Source organism: Ruditapes philippinarum, unplaced genomic scaffold, assembly GCF_026571515.1.
Source record: "Ruditapes philippinarum isolate M1 unplaced genomic scaffold, ASM2657151v2 ctg1451_1_1_1_1, whole genome shotgun sequence".
NCBI classification, from domain to species: Eukaryota; Metazoa; Mollusca; class Bivalvia; order Venerida; family Veneridae; genus Ruditapes; species Ruditapes philippinarum.
Window position 1 is genome coordinate 39,116 of NW_026857524.1, and position 10,203 is coordinate 49,318.

A 10,203-nucleotide genomic window follows, 5' to 3' on the forward strand; every position below is an offset into this window, starting at 1 on the left:
AAGTTTAGAAAGTTGATTATTAGAATTTTACACAGGTAAAAATACACCACATGTTTGTTGTATGTTTGGTACACCATATGTTTTCCATATGTAAAACATATGTGTTTCATATGTTTTGAAAAGGATGTGTTTAAGAACATTTGTTTTTCATATGTAAAATGAACATATGTTGAACAGGACCATATGAAAAACATGTGTTAACAAACATGTTAAAATCATGGATATCACATGTTTTACATATGAATAAGTTTCCATATGGTAAATATATGTGAACTTTCATAAGTTTTTCATATGATTATTTTATGTATCATAGTTTCTGCAAGATTTACACCTTGAACAGTTTCAATCAGATTCTACATGATTTTACATAAATTCTTAAAAGATTTTTGGTTCAATTTGTATATATGTGCAAGTTTTGTAAATGTAGTAAATCTATGGGAAAATTTGCCTTCGCTTCCAAAACTTCTCAACAAGTTGAAAAAAATAACAATAAAATACCTTTATATAGTAATTATTAACAAGATATGTTTGTAAAACATGTATGCCCCCAATCTGCAGCCAATTAGTCATATTATCAGGTTATTATGCATGACTTCTGACCCAGTGAACAAACAATTTATAAGGGTTATCTAGTATCTACTGGTCATGACTAGTCACAAGGTAATAATTATTGTGACCCCATAGGTTGTGTGCAGCAATTTAAGTTATTACAAATCTTACAAATAATATATATGCATAAATTTTATGAATCATGCAGGCCTCATTAATGACAGCCAAGTTGTTATTTTACATAAGACCTTCAAATGTGTATATCAAAAGCATTTATAGTTTAATATAAAAATATCAACCAAAGCAACTCGAGTTGTTGAGTTATTGGTCAAAAACCATCATTAAGTACAAGGTCAATATGACATTGACCCCTTGAACCCAAAATCAATAGGGGTCATCTACTGGTCATCAAGGATCACGTTTCTAGGCGACTTGGGTGACAAAGTCGCCTTGTCTCTCTCCATTTCGCTCGGATCGCTCAGAAAAGCAAAAACAAAGTCGCCCTAATTTTCAATAAACGCTTGATATAAATTTTGAAGTGTCAAGCAACTCGGTAATCGTCTACGCTCCTCCTTTTTCAAAGCGATTTGTTAAACGCATTTTCATTGGTCGGTAAAATTGGAAAGTAGGTGGCCTGAAATGAAGAAATTGAACCCTAGATCCTTAGAGTATATGCCCGTGCCAAGATGACTAAGGAGTCCATTGTCATGGATTATTTTGACAATCTTGAAAATTGTTTAAAGAAACATGATCTCCTTGATAATACTCATCTGATTTTCAACGTTGATGAAAAGGGCCTTACATGTGACCACACACCTCCCTCTGTTATTGCCAGGTCTGACCATCCTCCTCCTGCTGTGACATCAGGAAAAGGAAAGACAGTCACACTTATTGGTTGTGGAAGTGCAAGTGGTTATGCTTTGCCACCATACTTGGTCTTCCCTGGTAAGAGACTTATGCAAGAGCTTCTTCAAGGTTCTACTCCTGGTACTACAGGCACTATGAGTGAGACTGGTTGGTCGATTGGCACAATTTTCAAAGATTTCTTGGAGAATCACTTTCCTGGTCGTAATGGCGAAAAAGTTCTTTTGATCTTAGATGGTCATTGATCACATATATCTGTAGGACTAGTTGACTGGGCCAGAGAAAATAATATTGTATTTTTCATACTCCCAGCCATACAAGTCACATACTTCAACCTTTAGATTTAGCTTGTAATAGTCCTTTTCAACGCATGTACAATAATGCATGTCACAAATTAATGCGTGAAACAGCTGCATCTGTCACAAGATATAACATTTGTTCTCTTGCTTGTAAGGTACATCTTCAAGCATTAAAATCTGAAAACCTCCAGTCTGGGTTTTAAATGTGCTGGTATTTATCCACTTGATAGAGAAGCAGTACCAAAAAAGGACTTCATTCCTGCAGAGCTTTATGTTGGTAGTGACAGTGATTCCGATGCAACAGTTGAAGGTGTTATTAATGTAGATCATGATGGGTATGAAATGTTTGCAGTTAAGGAAAATGAGCTTAAAGAAAATAAAACAAAGTCTACAAATGTGAAAAAAAGTAGAAAAAATGTAAGCAAAATTGTTGCAGGTTGAAAGAAATCACCAATGATGTACATGAAAAATTAAAAGAATACGAGTCTCAAAAACCAGTTACTAAATATGTTAACCCTTTACCACATATATACGCGAAACAACGCACTTTCGACCCCCCCTCCCTTTTTTAGGCCTCAAATAGTGCAAAAATGTCATATTTGGGCCCCAAACATAAGTTTTCGTTTGAGAAATGTTGCTGAGAAAATTTTGGACTTGTGAGAGGCTAAAAATGACCCCAGGTCGATCATAATGTAACGTTTAACCAACGCTGGAAAGTCTTAGACTCTATCTCAATCCCTTGAGCAGTAGCAGCACTTTGAAATAAATTTTGATGGAAAAAATAGAGGCAAAATAGTGATTTTTGGCAATTTTGAGATGTCCCCTCGTTGCCATGGTAACAGGAAATTTAAGACAGAGCATGTTGTTACAAAGGCAATGGTCCAGTCAACATTTGTGCCAAGTTTGATTAGTATTGAAGCATTTTTCATAGTTTCATAGCAGTTTGAACTTGTAACAGGAGGCTTTTCAGTGAAAACGGCCATTTTTCACAATATGCTCATGGGGGAAAGGGTTAAGAAACCTATATTAAATGGAAAAATAAACGAAAAGTACAAAGTTAAAAAGTTTCAAAACCCTCTAAAGATCCTCAACCAGGTCCTTCACACATAAACCTTGCTGCCATTAGCTCTGAATCATCTGAATCTGATGTGGAAAATGATGAAGATAAATTTAGAGTCGCAGATTTACAGTAGTCGAGGATAATTCCTTAAAAAGTTATTAACTAAACAATCTATATCTTTTAAAATTTACATCCTTACAGATTTTTGACAGAGGGCCGAGTAACAGTTGAGTTGACACATGCCTTTGCCGTATATTTTATGTATACCCTTCCTGGTGTGACTTTCAGAAAAAATTGGGTTTGCCTAAAATATACGTCTGTGAGATTTTTGACGAAAGTGACTTTTAGAGTTTCAATTGTACCGTTTTAATAGAATTTTACATTAAAATTGCTTTTTGTAGACGTATATTATTAGCAACTAATTATATATATTATGATAAATAACCATACTGTAATCATGATTTAATCACCATTTATTGGCCTAATTTCTATAATTATACAAGTTCAGCTATCTTCCTTTCTCTTGCAAAAGTGACATGAAAATATGAAACCGGGGTAACCGTCCCTAAAATTTGCTTCCAGCAGATTACTAAGGTAACTGTCCTTAGTAATACGTAATAAGTTCACTTTAAATAAAGCGTATAACTTCAAAAATAGATAAATTTTAGTAATAAACAAAGGCGAGAATCATTCCTCGCCAAAAATATTTCTTTGTGATAGATCTAATGTAATCATTGGTTAATTAACATCACATGATTTTGATATTGATTGGCTTAGATGTACTTGGCTAAAACCCGACCTGTAACGGGTAATATTCAGTACAGTAATGAGAAAAGGGACGGGCCAATGACAAAAATTATTTTATGTGGGCATAAAATCTTATAAATGAAAATGTACTAAATTTTCAGTGTGTGTATTAGAAAAAAAAATTATTTATTTTCTAAATTAATCATTATGATGATTTATAGTTTTATACCCCATTTATTTTCACAATATCTGCGATCTTCCTTTTGTAATAAGAAAGTGACTTGTAAAATATCAAATATAGAATTTAAATTGAAAATTTCATGAATTGCAATTTGTAAACATACATTATCAGAAATTAATAATTTGATATTCAACACTATAATATTTCAGTTGATATTTTAGAGTTCACTTTTGTATTTTCTATGTGAGCGAATGGAAGATTGTTGATCAGTTGTATATATAGAAATTATGTAGAAAAAATGGGGTAAAAATCATCATAATGATTATTTTTGAAAATAAATTATATTAATTTTGGATATTATACGCCTGAAAAATGCAATTTATGTATAACTTTCAATTCAATGCTTTATTTCATAATTTACAAGTAACTTTCGTATTCTTCAATGTGAGCGCAATTAAGGAAGATCTCAGAACTTACGTATATAAATTGTGCAAATAAATGGCGATTAAATCATCATAGGGATTTTTTGTAAAGAAATATTATTAGTCACTTAAAATATATGTCTACCATACAGAAAATTTACAGTGAAATCCTATTTAAACAGAACAATTCAAATTTTAAGTCACTTTGGCCCACTTTCGTCAAAAATTTCACTTTCGTATTTTAGGCATACAGGAAATAATTAGCAACTAAAAACTTACCGACATGTCAGCCATAATTTGTATAATCCTAAATGTATATCACAGCGTTGACAATTTTAATTATACATATTTTTTTCTTAAACCTTCAATTCATGACAATTTTATCTGGCCACTTAATAGTTTGAATATCTGCATGAATGTTTATTTGAAAACGGACTTTGGTTCGAATGGGTTGTGGTACGCATGAATAACCCGCTTTTCAATAATGCTGGCTTTCTGTAGAAATAACTTGGAAAAGAGTCAACTCGGCCCTATAATACCAACTCGGCACGGGTCAACTCGGCACGGGTCAACTCGGTACGGGTCAACTCCGCCCACTTTACAAATATATATATAATGTAATAACTTTGCTTTGCATGTTGTTAAGGTAAAAGAATAATAAGAAATATCTTATTATTATATAATTATACATTGTACTTCTGCCGAAACAAAGTATATTTAGAATGTTTTTTTTAGTTATTTGTCTTCTATTTATAATCTCTCTGTCAAACTGCGTAAATAAGGTCCCAGGTATATTGAGTGAAAAAGCAGGACTTTGTTTTTGCTTGCAAAAGAATGCAAATTTAGCCGTGTTTAAATCGCTAGTTTGGGGCGATTAAATGTCTGATTTTAAAATTTGTTACACCAATTATAAAAGCTGGTCACCAGATCTTAGCTTCCTCTCAGTATATATTTCAACACATTGTTTGAAATTTTATTGTTAAACCTATCAAGTGTCAGAAATACATTGAGATACGCATCGGTTATCTTTACTTGCAATTCTACTGAAAAGAAAAGCTTGTCTGCTGCTACATGTAGTTCTGAAACTGTCAATTCTTGTTTTATCAATAATTACAATTATAGCAATAAAACGTTATAACACAAACCTATATATTAATAATTAAAAAGTGGGCCGAATTGACCTGTGCCGAGTTGGATAGGGCCGAGCTAACTCAGGGGCCAAGTACGTTTTAGGGCCGAGCTGACCCAGATTCAAAAAACTTTATACTGGGAAGTTTAATTCCGGGCCCGCTGGCTTTGGTTTGCCCGGCTATAGACTACATGTGTGTATTTAAAAGAAAATTAAATAAAATAAAAAAATAAAAATATATAGAATTCTATACCTATCAATGAAATTTTCAGTGTCAGTTCAAGTTAGTCGCCGCCATTTACAATGTAACTTAATGATAAAAGGCGGTGTATTCCGATAAGGAACAAATCTCAACTTTTCCGATTATGCCTTGTTATTATAATAATAATCGTCGAATGTTCTGCGGGTACATATGGTCGTATTTGTTTTGCAAACCCGAGTGTCGAATCGCAACACTTTAGGGCAAAACTAACATTGGGAACGTAACTCAGGCGTGTCAAGAACCTACTCTCCATTTGATTAGGAGTGAGCCAGAAAGTGACGTCAGAAAATGGCGGGAAGCAATGTGAAAGACTTTTGATATGTTATACAATATAGGTCTGGGGTTTCAAAACACTCAAAATATTTTCTGTTGCAATTTGTTTGAGGTTTGGCTGTATTTTGAGCTAGAATGACTGGATTCTTCATAATACTGCAAAAAAAGAAGTGCGGCATCCAATTTTGTAACCAAGAACGCTGATAGTTTTGAACAGCTAGTGCGACAATACTACGCATGCCTAGGGTGTCTAAACTCGGGTTTGCAAAACAAATACGATTATAGTATAATACCCCAAACTGACCAATCTCATATGCAGTGATCTCCCCTTATCAGTACAGAGATCTTTGCCATCACAAACATTGAAATATCAATATTTTGATATTTATATTTTTTTAGCTTTTAATTTATTTTTCATTCTTTTGTAGACTTTTGATATTTTTTTGATAAAATATAACGAAGGTAGGTACAAAAAGTTAAAAATAAAACAGAAAGAGAAAATTGATGTTAGATTTATATGTAACGGTCAATATTCACTTTTGAATTACAACGTTACGTCATGTGACTTTCATCATCATGTGACGTCCGTGAAGGCAGCATTTACAATTCTGCCAAGGGAGGTAATCAGTGTTAGGAGTTTGTGCAAACTCCTCACACTGATTACCTCCCTTGGCAGAATTGTAATGATAAGAGAGATCATTGCGATACCGAATGACCGGTCGGTCTATTTACCCAAAAACACCCCAAGACTACCCAAAGACAACCCTAGACTACCCCAAGACTATGCCAAGACACCCCAAGACTACGTCAAAACACCCCAAGACCACACCAAGACACCACAAGACTAAGTCAAGACACCCCAAGACCACACCAAGACACTTTTACTGACATGTAAATACATTTGTACATCTTAATTTTGCATTTTTTTACGGGAGGTAACTATGACATTTCACATTTACACATTGAATCTTTCTAAAATCATTTATTTCCCTGTATTTTTTTTATATATTCTTTTTTTGTGCAAAACAGTTTATAACAATGAAATAATGCCAATGTTGCTTGATGTGGGTGTAGTGCAAGTTTAATTCTGCGACAATGTTATTTTATGAGCGACACATTTTTCATGCCTGATTATTTAATCGATCATATTCTGTTTCATAATATTGAATTTTTATATTTCATCTGCCTTACATTTTATAAGATTAACAGATTAAGATGCATAGTCTTGTTGTTTTAGTAAAGTTAATTTTCATCAAAATATTTTTTTTACATTTAAAAGAGCATATCAATAAATATTTTAGTGATGACAGTTCTAATTTAAGTCCATACATATTATTGTCCAACAACATTGACCTGGCACTCTTGCATTTGACCCCATAGTCGGTAAATTCCGTAAACGTTATTATCTACTTGTAAATCGATATGAATGTATATAACCAGTTGTAAAATGGTCTAAATTATAAATCCCTCTTAGCACAGTACAGTCGTTAAGGGCTTTCACATCAAGAATATTGACGTACACTCTTAGGTTTGAATCCTGGTTCAGCTACTTTTATATTTTTTTCTTTTCTTATTTCAAAATTGCCATTTCTCTCTTAACTCGTGCAAAACGTTGGACTTTTTCTGTGTTCTATCTGTGTAGTATAATATTTTAAAGTTGTATTATTATGTTCTTTTTATTAATTAAAGATAATGTAATGAAATAAAAAATAAAATTGTATAAAAAATACTACTTAAAAGATATCTTAAAAACCAGATGTATTAAAACGATTTCAAATTAATTCTTGCAAGTAAATTTCAAAATAAAATAAAAAATTCATATCCTCATAACATGGTGTTGGTAAGGTATCGAAGCAGATAACTTCAGATCAGTAGTCAGGCATCTATACCAATACACCACAACTCATTGATATATGAAGTTAACCAAGATATCGATTGATTCGTTAGATACAACTGTTTATCACCTAACCTTTACGAAAATAAATGAAGTGCCAGGTCAATATTGTTGGACAATAACAATATTTGATATTAATTTGACTACATGACACGTAAATAATCATTTTTCGTATATAAAAACACTTTCTCATTATACACAATATATAAGTTTCTTGGGGTAGTCCTCCGGGGACTAAAAATGTGTATCTTTGTGTCCCAGAATGCGTCTTGGGGTGTCTTGGGGTAAATAGACTGACCGCCGAATGACACCTTTAAAACCGAAAAAAATGAAAGGATTTTTTACCGACTTCCCAGTTCATAGGCTTTGCCTAATTTCATATTACTCATAAAAGGGGAACAATTTATAAATCCTATTTATAAATATGCTCTTCATTTAATGAGGTGACCAAAACTTTAACCTGCATGTGATCATGATGATTATCTGCATTTTTGTATTTTCTGATCGCAGATCAGTAAATACATAGCTAACATCCACTGTCTAACACAAAACTTCCTTACAGACCTAACAACGCAAAGTAGTTCTCACTCAAAACTGTTTAAAAACCAGCAATTTAAAAGAAAGAACAATTTTTTGTTACAAGTGTCCAAAAAAATACTACACATTCAAACTTTAAAAGTAGCGTTGGCTTATAGAATTGTCAATAAATGTACACTTACAAATTATGCGGATGAATATGATTTTAATCAATGATAATGCTATTTTTAGCGATGTCGATTACCGAATACTACACAAATAAATCTGACTGCCGAGTAGTTGAATATATAGTTTCTACATGTTGGACTGATTGGGCGCGAAGATTTTTGCTAAATTATTTATTTCAATTTTAAACAACAGGTTTACCCTGAACAAAATACCTCGACATTACCCTAACCCGAAATGCAATGGAAATTTTAATTAGGAAGGACTTGATTTTATTCAGCCTGTGCAGCTTTAAAAACCCGAAATGCAATTTAGAATGACTTGACTTTATTCAGCCCTTGTTTTTAAAACTTCTCCGTGGCGCAGGGGTAACGTGCTCGTTTAGTGTGTGAGAGGTCTGGAGTTCAAATCCCAGTCGAGTCAACATTTTTTAAAATTCTTTGTTAAGTGTCTGCATTAAGGCAATAGCCACGATATGCAAGGATAAGTGTGGCTATCATAAAAAATGAACATGAATGATTTTTTGATGCAACTCTAGTTATGCAAATTCCGTATGTATCAAACTCTGGTGCCCTGCAAGATGAATACACCCATAAACACTTTCAATATGTTCTACGTAAATAACCGAGGTGTATCGAGTAAAAAAAATACGAGTTGCTTCCCTTATCCTCAAGTAAAATCGGTATCGCTCATGTTAAAACAATACAAAATATGCTGTTTTTAAACCGCTGGTTTGTTGTGATTAAATGTCCAATTTTAAAATGTAACAGTATTACACCAATAGAAAGCATTGGATCTTAGCTTCATCACAGTATGAAATTCAACACATCTTTGGCCTTCAAAGTATTTTCATTAACTGTTAAACCACAGATTTATATTACATAATTTTTTATATATGTAATATAAATCCGTGGTTAAACCTACCATATGTCAGACCATTTTACATATGATTTATACAGTGAGATACACAACCCGTTATCTTTACTCAAATACTACTGATAAGATTAGCCTGTCATCTGCTAGTTCTGAAAGTGTTTATCGGTGTATTATAGTACATAAAAATAAACTTATACAGGAAAACACATACAGATATACAGTACGATTTAGATTGCAAAGATCAGAAAATTGACCTTTTCGAAAACCTAGCTAAACACTGTTTTCCGGTATGTTACCGTTTTAGCTCTGGGGAATTACACCAAATGAAGTACATAACACAGTTACGAGATATGTCTATTTTTCTATCATTATTTAACCGTTTCAGGTGAAAAAATTTGATGTTTTTGAAAATTATCAATATTCGTTTCATTCCTATTGCAAATTATTCAAAAAAAAAAGTTGTTAATAATGAACATCAATAAAATTCAAAAAGACGTAGTGGAATCTTCCATAATAAAGAAGGTTATTTTCTGCGTAAATTTGTGTATTTACTTTATTTTTTGTATGAAATTATTCATACAATGATATTTAATTATTTTCTTATAAAGAAATAACTGTTTTATTTCAGTTTAATTCAAAAAAAGGCCGAAAACATTGAGTTCACTAGCACACTCCATTAGGTGAATTCCCCAGAGCTATGTACAGAAAGTACCGGAAAACGGCGTTTAGCTAGGTTTTCGAATTCGTGAATACCACAGAGCTTGCAGCCCTTTGATTTTACTTAGAATCTACCACAGGCGCTTGTCACATAATCAAATAGTTTACATAATCGGTCTATATATGTATATAAAGATATATATAGACCGATAATGTAAAATATTTGATTATGTGACTAGCGCCTGTGGAATCTACCGAAAAACATCGTATTGAAGTAGGTCAACTGAG